The 13,113-nt window shown below is 47.8% G+C and overlaps 1 pseudogene; it reads left to right on the top strand.

Moving 5' to 3' along the window:
- Positions 1 to 2,153: 2,153 nt before the first annotated feature.
- LOC119280088 overlaps positions 2,154 to 13,113 on the top strand; it is a 37,456-nt pseudogene continuing 26,496 nt past the window's right edge.

Genomic DNA, 13,113 nt, shown 5'->3' with positions numbered 1-13,113 from the left:
GATCGACCGACGGACGCGGACCACACTATTAACTTGGCATGAGTTGGTCTTGCCAAGATGGCATTAAACGCCATGCCATCTTGAAATCAACCATGTCGAGCGTAACCTTTTCTAGAAAAAATAGTTCTCTAAATTTTTTAGACTGACCTTCAGATGAATTTGGCCAACTAGGATTATAGGAGCCCTCAGCGCAATCCCGAAAAGAAATGTGTGGCACGGGTCGTTGCAGACTTAGGGGTCTAGTGAGAGTCAAGTGCATAAGTGAATATGACGTTGAGGGCCCTACCACCATCGAGGAGGACTCAGAGAACTTAAAGTTGCCGATTATTGGCTCTGAGTCTATTGGCTATCATCCCAATTGGGTGATGGCCTTGAGGCTATTGCTCGGGTTGAAGGGGATCCCCGGCCTCCAAGGGGTTGGCCTTTTATTTTTCCCCTAGCCACGCCATCCCCTTGTCGCACGCATCATCGACCACCACTGTGAGGATGTGAATCTGCTAGCGTCGATGCTGCTCATCGTTGGCCTAATGCATGATGGCGTCAGCGACATGGAAGAAGATTGGAGTGAGGTCATGATATGCAAAGTTTGGCTGCAACATGGATTGGGATCGGTCAGCGGTGGGTGGGATCGGGACAACGCACAACGATGGAAGGAGTAACGCGATGTGAGCCGGCGTCGTGTCATGTATGCCGGGCGTCAGCCTTGGGCAGCTGCGACCAACAGGTCAGGTGGCATGCTATCCTGTGACGGCGGTTCATGTGGAGAACACTAGGTCAGCAGCCCGGGTGTCATGGTCGATGATGCATGATAGTTCACGCAAGTGTGGGGTGACTATGGTCAGATCGGCACCGCGTGATGGACGACCACCCGACAGTCGGAGTGGTGGTTTATGGTGGCAATACGTCCACTCTTCCGCTAGTGCCTTTCTGGCCTAGCATGGAGTAAAGACTGGTATGACTTCCAGAAGATCCGTCTTCAAGATGATTGAAACTCCCCTTAATGTCCGATGTGAAAACTCTTGTTCCGGCCTTAATTAGTTGGGCTCAGCATCGACGAACTTGCATCGTTATCTTGTTGAAGGTGTTGTCTCCTTGCTGATGTGTCGATCTTTGGTAGTTGGTTTCGGCATCTTGGATAGAAATCCTTGTCCTGTTGTCTCTCATGTGCAAGGGCCTTTATTTTTTCTTGAGACGTTGCTGCAGAAAAGAAGTTGAGTAGTTTATTCATATCTTATAATGTTCAAACCCTGGTGACATTTTTTCTATACTCAGCTTAATAATTAATAACATTGGTTGTGTGCATCACAATGATGCAGAGGCGGGGGGTTTAACTTCCTTTTCGGAAAAAAATCACACATGTTGATATGTAGCAGAATTTTATGTCTTGCGAGTTTAATTGCACATGAAGCATATGTAAACACAACACGCCAAGTTAGGATAATATGCAGTGCTGCCATATTTTGCACTATATGTATAAGTCAAGCTAGTTTGGTGGCCCAAAAGAGTCTATGACCCAATTGCACCGATCCACCACGCTACTACTACCGTGGACCCACTTCACGCATGCTGCTTCCAAAGCATGAACAATTCCACGGACGACGACCAGATCATTGCCATGTGACGTGAATTACATCTTCCTTCTTTGAAGCAGCAGAAGAAGAAAATGGTACGTTGAGCCACGCAACATCAAGATTCACCCTTTCCCCCACGGTTCCGCTCTGATTTCCGCAAGTTATTTTGATAGATTTGATATTTTAGGTGAATCTGGTTGAGGAGCTTGATACTTGTGTGAATGTTTGGGGATTTATTGGGGGGGAATATAAGCTGTTGGCGGTGAGGCACACCAGATCCGGTCGTTGGGACTTGCCAGTGCCACGCCGCTGCTTCCCGGAGCTTTGATCTCACCTCGACACACTGCAGATGTTCGAGCTCCGGCCGCTCGTGCTCCGGACCATGCCTCGCCGTGCCGCCGCCTTTTAGGCTCAAGGCCTCACCGCTGCCACTCCCGATCTGGTGGAGGCAGCCGCTTATGATGAGAGAGAGCTGGGGAGGGCTCAGATATTTAGAGGTGGTAAGCTCGCATGACCATAAGAAACGAAAATCCTGCACTCCCATCTTGTATGAGGATGACAAGCTCGAATACGAGGTGACAGATGAGGGAGGACGCGTATCTCTTGAACCCTCAGTTCGTAGCAAACTTCAAACATGTGCAGACCCACGGCATGGTCGTCGCGCCGGTCAAGGCCGTTGTGGTCGTGGCTGCCATACGTGCGTTCGGCATGCTCGCATCCGTCGTGGTCCTTCATGTCATGTTCTCATTCTTCACCCGTATATGAGAAAATGAGATATAAAAGCTACAGACTTGTGAATATCTTCCATCTTCTTTTATACTTTTTGTTTGTGAGCGGTCATTAGCCATACCGTTATGGTTTTGTCAGTCAATAACTTTTTGGCTGTGCACGATGTCTCTGCAGATCATATATACATGGATGGTGAAATGACAGTTGACAGGTCTATATTTTTTCACCTTAAGAATCTTCATCTCAAGCTCAGGTTGGAGCTACTGCATCTATTAGAGCTAATTGTTCTAGATTGGAGTTAAAAGAACCACATATATCAATGGAGTATCATATGGTGGGTTGATTAAATAAAAAAAATTACGAGTGGTACTTGTCTCTTTCTCTGAGACACAAAAGTCAGTCACACATCCCTTATGAAACATGCTGCTAGCATAAACAAGAACAAAGCAGGATACCAAAACCATTCTTTTGTTGAAGTCAGTTTGCTCTAAAGCCATAAAATGGCTTGCTTGCATGAGGATTTTATTATCATATTTATTAAGTTTGTCTATCAAACCCCAAAATTCCACCAAAAGTTGACAATGAAATGGAAATATATATCTTGATGTGGGATTCTTGTGTTTTTTATAAATGTTATCACATAATGTCTTCTCAAGAGTAACTCTAAACCATAAGATCCGTGAAATTAGTCTTCAACTCTTAGCTTCATGATAGCATCATGGCCTTTTATTTTTAGCTTATCCACTTAAAATAACCTTAATGCCATCTAACCTCTTATGTAATTGTAATTGATTCTTTTTGGTTCACCTGAGTACTATTGTCTTGTTTGTTTTCAGGTGTTTGTAAAGGAAGGAGTTGGCTGCAAGGTTTGTGCACCAAAGCATCGGCATGTTTTGCGCATCCAACTCTACAGCTAAGCCCCTCTTTTATGAAGCTATAATAATGTGATCAAACATTGCTGACATGCCACTAGGAAAGAAGAATATATACAAATGACTTAATCCAACTGAGTTGGAACCATGTGAGAAGAAAATAAAGTTTCAGATGAGTCCAAAGATGGCCATGTTTCTTGATGGTCTTACATCATTAGCCCACAGTATACTTAAATAAATCTTGCGTAAATGCAACTTTTACTAAATTTGCCTTGTGTAAATGAGTTGCTCACTTTTAATCCCATGTGCATATCATGTAGAATTTTGTTAGACAGAGATGGTTTAGTTTTGCCTATCAATTTCCTTTTCTTATCAATTTTGTTGTACCATGATCAGATGATCAATTACGTTTGTTCACATATGATATCGTTTTCTGATGTTTGTTACAATTGCATCGTTGAGGAATTAATGATGCTGCTAACTATAGTCCCAATAAACAATTCAGTCCGAGCATTGAAGCGATGTATCAAACTACACAGTTGCAAACAAAATAATCAAGAAGCTAGAAACAAAAGCGGCGCAGCAAAGCGCGTGTTCAACTCTAGTATATATAGAAGATAAGATGAATCTTCCATGCAAATATTCTAGTAGTAGTCAACTTACTCCTTTAGCAGCCCTGGGGCATGTGGCCTCGTGTCCATAATGACTCGACGCAACGGCCGGCCGTCTGATGCAGTGGACTCATAATTTAATAAAGTACTAGTAGGAGTAGTGTATATTTTTTTTGCAATATACAGTATATATATACACTATCGGTAAGGCTGCTGACACGTCTAGACGCATGTGTTGACTCAGTGGGCCGGCACGACGAACGTGGACTTATCGCTGGCGCAGCTCATCCAGGTGATCGTCCTGCTCGGCACCGGCGGGGCCAACGGCGGCTACCTGGCGTCCAAGTACGTTGTGCTGGCCATCCATGGCCTCATCCTCGTCCTGCATTGCCTCATCAACAGCCTCCCCATCCGCTGGCTCTCCTGGTTCGGCAAGCTCGGCGCCTTCTGGAACGTCGCCGGTATGCATGTGTTGATACTTTGATCCTTGTTTTGTCTATTTGTTATGACATCGTTAACTCTACCCATACTTAGTATGATCTAATTCCTCCGTTTTAAAGTGTAGTGCATATTTCGTTTTCTAGTGTAGTGCATATTTTATTCTACCTCCGTTCTACATACGAAGTAAAATAAGTGAATTTACGCTCTAAAATATGTCTATATACATCCGTATGTGATAATCCATTTGAAATCCCTAGAAACACTTATATTTAAGAACAGAGGGAGTATCATTAGATTCATCAATTTAGGAATAGAGGGAGTATCCCTAGAAACGCTCTAAAATTGATCTAAAACGTCCACAATACGAAATTAGTATCATTAGATTCATCAATCAGATCCATCAATCAGTGTTACTTTAAATTTTATTTATTTAGTATTTCAGATGTTGATGATTTATTATAGAAACTTGGTCAAACATATACATGTTTGACTTTAAAAAAATAATATGCGTTAGTACATCATGGAATAGAGGGAGTAGATATATGTAAGCAATTATCATCTTCTTCTTTTATGTATCCGGTTTTTGTTCAGCCTGTTAGATTGTATATACGTAGCGCCTGTAATATACTGTAACATTGTATTGTACCCGTTGGGTACCTCTATATAATGAGATAGCCACACCCCGGTTTAGGGTGTCGAGCAGTTCCCAAATCATATGTTTTCATGGTATCAGATTAGGTTACGATGTCTTTCGCTGCCGCCGCCGCCACCGCCGCCGTCGCGCCGACCCCTGTCGCTCCCGCCGCCGCGGTGCCGGCCCTTGCTCCCTCGTCCCCGTTTCTCGCCTCGCAGCCTCTTGCGATGGCCTACGGCGCTCCTCTGGCGCCCCACTCCCCGATCGGATTGGGTGATCGCGCTGCAGCTCCAAGTGTTGCGGTGCCCCCTGGCGCTGATCCTTCTGCGGGTGCCGTTGTCGCGCCGAACCATGGTGGGCCGCCGCCGTCTTCGTCCTGGCTGGCGCCGCCCCATCACTACGTGGCGCCGACCCAACAACAGCCGCCGCCTCATCACTACTATGGTGCGTCGCCGCCGCCATCCTACTTGGCGTCCTCGGCGAAATCCTACTCGGCGCCGCTCCAACACTACCCGGCGCCACCCCAACCCTACTCGGCACCCCCGCCGAACCACTACCCGGCGCCCCCGTCGGACCACTACCCGACGCAGCTCCAACACTACTCGGCGCCATCTCAGCAGCCGCAAGGGGCTGCGGCTGCCTCGCCGCATGTGGCTCCGATCGCGGCATCCTACGGCACCCTAGTGGCTGGTTCCCCTGGATCCTACCCGCCCTACTCGATGCCTTCTGCGTATCCCGGGGTGGCCCCGTCGATGGGTCTTTATGCATCGCCGCACGCTCACGCTGATCCGGCCCCGGCGTCGTCACCGTTTTACTTCTCGCATCTGCTGTCGGTGAAGCTCGCACCAGACAACTACTTGTCCTGGTGTGCCCAGGTGCTTCCTCTTCTGCGGAGTCGCTATCTGGAGGGCTACGTTGACGGATCCACCCCGTGTCCGCCCCCTCATCACCCGGCGTATCACACATGGGTGGCCCAGGACCAGGCCATCCTCTCCGCTATCCAGTCCTCGCTCACTCCGAGCGTCTCGTCACTGGTCATCTTCGCCGCTACGTCCCGGGAGGCGTGGGCGGCGCTTCACACCAGCTTCGCCTCCCAGCCTCAGGCGTGTGCTCACTCTATACGCACCGAGCTGGGTGAGACTAAGCTTGGTGACCTCAGCATCACGGACTACTTCAACAAGATGCGGGGTCTCGCCGACACGTTGGCCTCAGTTGGTCAGTCGCTGCAGGATGAGGAGTTTACCACCTTCGTGCTTAACGGGCTTGATGATGATTATGACAATCTCATTGAGAATGTCCACGGTCGTGATGATCCGCTCCCACCTCGTGAGCTCTATGCAGGACTCCTTGGTCGTGAATAGCGCATTAAGGCGCGCCGCGCCTCTCCCGGTTTCGCCTCCGCCAATGCTGTGACTCGTGGTAAACCCCCACGGTCATCATCTTCAGGTGGAAAACCGGCGTCGTCCTCACAACCCGCCTCGCGGGGCAATGCTCCGACCATCACGGGTGGCAACCGGCTGATGGCGTGCTGTTCTTCTTGTGATGCACCGCAGGCCTGCTAGCTGTGTGGCCTTGAGCGTCACATTGCCTCTCGCTGTCATCGTCGCTACAAGCAAGACTTTCTGGGCCTCAGTAACAATGGCAAGGGGAACGACAAGCAGGCTGCCGCCGCGGTGACGAGTCATGATCATGGCCCACTCCGTCTTACTCCATCGATCCTACGTGGTACATGGACACTGGAGCTACCAACCACCTCACCGGCGAGATGGGCAAGCTCTCTACTCAGGAGCCATATCGTGGTCATGATCAGGTTCACACCGCCAGTGGAGCAGGTATGCGCATCTCCCATGTTGGTCAGGCCTCTCTCCTTGCACACAATTTTCGCACGTTGCATCTTTCCAATGTTCTTCGAGTTCCCTCTGCTACACGTAGTTTGTTGTCCATTCCTCAACTTACTCGTGATAATAATGTCCTTGCTGAGTTTCACCCTTTTCGTTTCTTTATCAAGGATCGAGACACGAGGGCCGTTCTGCTTAGCGGTCGTCTTCGCCATGGCCTGTATGCACTTGATGCACCGCGCTCATCTTCCATGTCGTCTTCTCCCCAGGCGTTCAGTGGTGTTCGTTTGTCGCCTACGCACTGGCATGCATGTCTTGGTCATCCGGGGGCTCCCATAGTTTGACATGTATTGCATCATCATGAACTACCAGTTGTGTCCAATAAAACTGCTGAAACTATCTGTGATGCCTGTCAGCAAGGCAAAAGTCATCAACTTCCTTTTTCAGAGTCTAGTCGTGTTGTGAAACATCCTCTTGAGCTTGTGTTTTCCGATGTATGGGGTCATGCCCAGACGTCTATTAGTGGGCACAATTATTATGTCAGTTTTATTGATGCTTATAGTCGGTTTACTTGGCTATATCTTATTAAGCGTAAGTCTGATGTGTTCGATGTCTTTATTCAGTTTCAAGCACATGTTGAGCGTCTTCTTAAGCAGAAAATCATCCATGTTCAATCCGACTGGGGGGGGGGGGGTGAATACCACAACCTCAACTTGTTTTTTTAATAAACTTGGGATTTCGCATCGTGTGTCATGTCCTCATACACATCAGCAGAATGGAACTGCCGAGCGTAAGCATCATCATCTTGTTGAAACTGGCCTAACCTTGCTAGCTCATGCATCCGTCTCGTTTCGGTTCTGGAGTGATGCTTTCTCCACAACCTGTTTTCTCATAAATAGGCTTCCCTCACACTACTAGGGAAAAGGCTAGCAGCAGCGCGGGTTTTTGGTGTATCAGTAGCGCGGGGTGGGGCGCTACTAATAAGGCGCTACAGCTAACATATAGCAGTAGCGCGTGGTCACCGGCGCTACTGCTACATAAGTGTAGCAGCAGCGCGGTTACTGGGAGCACGCTACTGCTAGTAGCTCTAGCGCCCTTTGCAGCAACGCGCTACTGTTATAGAGGCGCTGCTGCTAACTTCTATACACTCGCTACTGCTAATTTAACAGGTTTTTTGTTTTTTTGGGCATATTTGTTTTGTATTTGAACAGGCTTTATAGAAGAATCTTTAGCACATAGAAATGTCATCATGATACACATACAAATGCCTGCAAGACCACGAATATAATCATAGCATATACATACAAATAATCTCATCATAATCATCATCCAACATAAAATGGTCTCTCGTCATCATCTCGAAAATAGCGATACAAGTCCTTGATTACTTGCAAATACATCGTATCCATCTAAACAATGGTATACGCGAGAAGAGCTATCACTTTGAGTACATGAGTTCGTATCCCTCTCTCGCATTAGCGTGAACCTAAACTAACTACTGTCTGTCGCTCGGAAACCGGAAACCGGCAACACCCGGGCCTGACACTCCGGCCACTCATCGTATATATACTCCTGGCGTAGCACTTCTTCGCCATCGATGATCTATGCACCTGCATCGTCACATGAGTAGATGATATGCAACATATATAGTTGAGCAACAGAAAGAGACAGACTTGACAAAAATAGAAACAACATATCATAAGCATAAATAACAAAGTTCATCGTAACCAAAATGCCCTAACTAGAGTGATCTTCGCTAGTCGAGGAGGAGGACGGTTTAATTACATCACAAATAAAGTTTCACTGCGCATAACTCAAAGTTTTGTCATACAGAAAGTATGGACTAAACAGACACATTGTCATATATCGACAATCACTCCAACATGCCGTGCCATCCATCGAGGTCAGGGAGATAGTCCCCGAGCTTAGTGAAAGGCTTCATGTCGAGACGCTGAGAGGCTATGCATGTTCGGACGTCTTCCCGCGACATTTGTCCTCCGTAGAACATCCCTGTTTTTCCGACGACCTCTTTCATGATGATTTGGGCAAGTTCACACTGGATGTTATAGAACTCAGCTCAAAGTCGATGATCCTCGATATCTCCTATGTCCTTTGCCCATTGCAGAATATGGGCATCGCCAGATCTAGGTGACATGTGAAGGTTCTGGTGATCCGTCTGTACTCCAGCATGTGGTGTAGGACATAGAATCCATCATTAAGAGAATCGTTCGGTTGCTGGATACAGCAGAAGTCGGTCTTATGGCTGAAGGCGGCCCTGCCGCCCCTTCTCTTCTTGTCCCTAACCTCTCCACCCCTTGGTTGGTAGTAAAACATAGCACTGTCGAGAACATCTTTGATGTGGGTGTAATCCTTTTTGTGAATGTTCTTCGACGAGTCCAAGTAAAGAGCGTGGGAGAATCGGGGGTAGAGGATGATGAGGACGGCGCGCCCGCCGCTGCGCAAAATAAATACACCTCAAATTAATTAGCCTCCACCGTGCAAATGAATTATTGAAATCGAAGGAAGGATAGCAGCGCGGATGACTTACACGGGATGATAAGGCACGAGAATCGCCTCCTTGTCCTTATTGGCGAGCATGAAACTGACGATGTAATCCCTCGCGTATTCATGCTGCTCTGCACAGACTCCCAAGAAGCTCTCGTGCATGTAGTACGGGTCAGCGACACAGATATGACGTATCTGCTCAACCCAATGATGTAGTTCATGTGCAAGGTGTAAAGGCGGACAAACATAAAATCCAGCTTCTTCACGTGAAACATGTCGAATATGTAATCGAATCGGAGGAAGAACTTATCCGCAGGGAAGCTATCGACGTACGACATTTGCCGCAGAACGTTAACAGGGTAGAGTGGGTATCCTGGATCTTTCGAGGCGATGAGACATTTCTCTACCCGCAGCACATCGTCATGAAGTCTCCTTAGATCGCCGAAACTGGCCCGCAGCGCTGTTGCAGGTAGGATTGGTTGACCGGGGATATGTCATTTATCCGCATCGGGGATATCTATATAGTCCTCAAGCCGAGGCTGCTGAGGCGGCTGGATCATAGGATCAGCTTTTTTGCCTTTCCTCGCTCTCTTCCTAGACTTCTTTACTACCGGAAGGTCGTCAATAACACGTTGAGACGGTAATTCAGGCACCGACTCATGACGCTCAAACCCTGAGGAGGCGCCAGTATAGACATACTGTTCAGCGCCATCGTCATCCTCATCCTCATCCATGGCGACGTCATCAGCGACTAATGGAGCCCCCTCCTTACCCCGTCCGCTATCACCCAACCCGACACCCGACGCTAATTGGGTAGGTGGGGTGTTGATGTTCATACCTTGCTGAGGCTGCGTGCTCGTGGGTGTGCTCCCGTCCGCCTCCAGATGAAGCAGACTCTTTGGCCACAACAGGACCCACCCATTGCAACAATCACCAAGCCGCCGCGGTGTCTCCTCGTCATCCACCAGTAGTGTTGGAGGAGGCAAATTCTCGTGGCCCGGTTCGACACTGGCCATGGAAACCTTGAAGACGTTCGGGGGGATCGGCCGGCTGTGGAACAATGGTTCCTTCGGCTTCATTATCGTCGCCTTCCCCACGGCCACCTTCTGGTCGCCGATGGTGTACAATATGGTGCACGGGGTTTCGTCGGCCTGCAAAGAAAAGTCTGCGACGTGAGACATCCGAAAGGCAATGAAAACGGGAGATTATACATTTATATTGAAGGGGGCCGGTGTGACAGATACCGTGAGGGTGTCGAGCTCAGCCAAAGACGAAGCACCGCCGAGCACGTCCGGTGCGGGAGCAGGTGCGGTAGCCAGTGCGGGAGCAGGTGCGGGAGCCGATGCGGGAGCAGGTGCTCCCAAGAAGTCAGCAAGGGGAAATTCCTCTGCATTTTTTTCTGGATTTTTCCTTGTCCAAGTGATAACGCTCGTCACCAAGGAAGTAGACAAATCTGCAACCGCCTGTTTTGCGGTAGCTACCGCTGTTGCAACTGTCTGAGATGATTTCTTCTCAACCGCAATCTCAACCTTCTTGTCGATGTTTTCTTCAGTTAACCTCCGTCTTTCCTTTCTCTCCTCTGTGGTCTCACGGTAGTACTTCTTCCACGTGGCGCTGTCTCCGACACCGTGCACGCGTCCATACGACGGTCGAGTATCCACCGGTTGTCGTTTCAATATGTTCAACGGCCGGTTGAATGGAGTGTCCCACTTGGGCCTCGCCAATGCCTCAGACGGCGAGTCTCTTTCGGCCGCAATTCGGCGCTGCTCTCTCTGCAAAAGGCACAAGGATCGTTTACAAATATGACTAACGTGTGCAGTCGAATTGATCAGAAACTAAAATTACCAGCAGTCTCATGAACTCCGTAATGACCGGTGTTGTCTCGTAAACCTTCTTCACTGGGTCCCAACGGTGCATGGCCCTTAGGACGTCACGCTCCTGCGGGACGGTGAAATCCGCCAAGGGGTCTGGGATGCCCAGACTCGCGGCTTCCACGTCCTCCTTGGCCCATTTGGACCTCTTTCCGCCGTAACCACGGCTTCCGAGGTGGTGGCTCCCAATGTTCCTCTGTTGAAGCCGCTTCATGTACTTAGACTTGTTTTGGCAGCTTCGGCCTCGCAAGCCTTCTTGAATATTTGAAACTGGTCTTCCGTGATTGTCGGATTATCCTTTACAATCTCGGAGTAGGGTTCCTTCTTGTCGATGATCCTTGCTTTCACTCGAGTTTTCCAGGAGGCCAACGCGTCGCTGAACTTGGTCATGGCATGTTTGTTTATCTTCTTCATTGCCGGGTCCTCGTCTGGATTTTCATAATCCTTCTCATTCCGGCCAGGGAACAAGAATATTTGGTGAAACTTCTTTAGGAGGGAGCTCCTCATATTTTCTATCTTCTGTAGTTTCTCATCGTTGATGATGGCGGTTGTCCGTACGATGTAGCCTATTTGATTGCCGTAGCACGAGCGAGCTTCCTCGGGCGCCTTTGGCTCAAAAATGCCGTCGTCCACCTCCGTGACCACTAGCCTAGTAGTCCTGAGTTTGTTAGGAAGCCGTTGCCTCTTTGCTTTCGGTTCTACACCGGCTCCGCTCCCTGAGGCAGCACCGGTCTCAGCGCCGGTCTCGATGCCGGTCTAAATCTCAGCGCCGGTCTCAGTCTCAACACCGGTCTGCGTGTCAGTCTCAGTCCCCAATGCCACCGGTGGGCCCAGCAACAACATCGGTTGATCGTCGGTAAGGCTAAAATATTCGTCTGCCGCCAGGTAGACGTCGTCGCAATCACCAGAACCCTGTCCTTCATCGTTGCTAGCCATGTTTCCTATGATTAAATCTAGTCAATTAATTCTAGACCTAATAAAATGAATAATGACATAAAAAAGGACTATTGTTTTGCAGGAATGTTGACTCCTTCCTGGTGCGGCAAATCCCGGGCACTCGATATGTCCTAGTTTGTAGCACAAGTCATGCCGAAATTCACGGAAAATTTCGGCATGACCTTTGCTAAAAAGTGGACAAATCGAGAACCTGAAATTTGCCGGAACAGAAATGAATCAACATTCCGGCAAAACATAGGCCACTCAGCATCATTCCCTGGAAACAACAAAGCCACTTGGGCACAATCGAACAACTTCAATGAAAAGATATAACATGAGCAAACACTATATAACATGGCCACTTCAATGAAAAAATATAATCAACAATAATGGAATATGCAAATGAACATCAATGACATATAGCTACTGTTCTGTTTGACCAAGTTTTTGAAAAGAAAAACAATTCTGTTTTTTGTTTATAGCTAAATGCCATAGCTACTGTTTTTTATTTATAGCTAAATACTTTTGTTTTTTGTCTAAAGCTAAAAGTCTAGGAACTACATTTTCTCTAACCCTTTTGACCTCAACAGAATTTCCACAGCAAGACCTTAGTACCTACACCCAATTTCTTCAAAAATATTCAGGTCCATAGTCCAAATAATTCAAATTTCATTTGAATGAAATTTGGAACAAATTCAGGTCCGTAGTCAAAATATTTTTTATAGCTAAGTGTTTTTTGTTTATACCCTCTGTTAATTTAAATCTAAATGCTACTATTATTTATATACCCTCTATTAGTTTAAAGCTAAATGGAATTACTGTTTAGGAATTTTCATAAAAAATGCCCTAGCTAATTTCCTAAAAAAATTGCAAATCATTTTTCCTAAATGCTATAAAATGCCTACTGCCCTAAAAAAATCTAGGGTTCATATGAACACCTAGGGTTCATATGAACATCAACACAGTATCAACACATATATATAATTGCCCTAGCAGAGAGAAATAGGAGGGTAGGGACAGGAGAGGCATAGCCTTACGGTCGGCGGCGAGGGCAGGCTCTGGCTCGGGCGGCGGCGGTGAGGTCGAGGGCGGCGGCGGCGAGCTC

Source organism: Triticum dicoccoides, chromosome 3B, assembly GCF_002162155.2.
Source record: "Triticum dicoccoides isolate Atlit2015 ecotype Zavitan chromosome 3B, WEW_v2.0, whole genome shotgun sequence".
NCBI classification, from domain to species: domain Eukaryota; kingdom Viridiplantae; phylum Streptophyta; class Magnoliopsida; order Poales; family Poaceae; genus Triticum; species Triticum dicoccoides.
The sequence above is the reverse complement of the archived record's forward strand: the minus strand, read 5'-3'. Positions and strand labels throughout refer to the sequence as shown.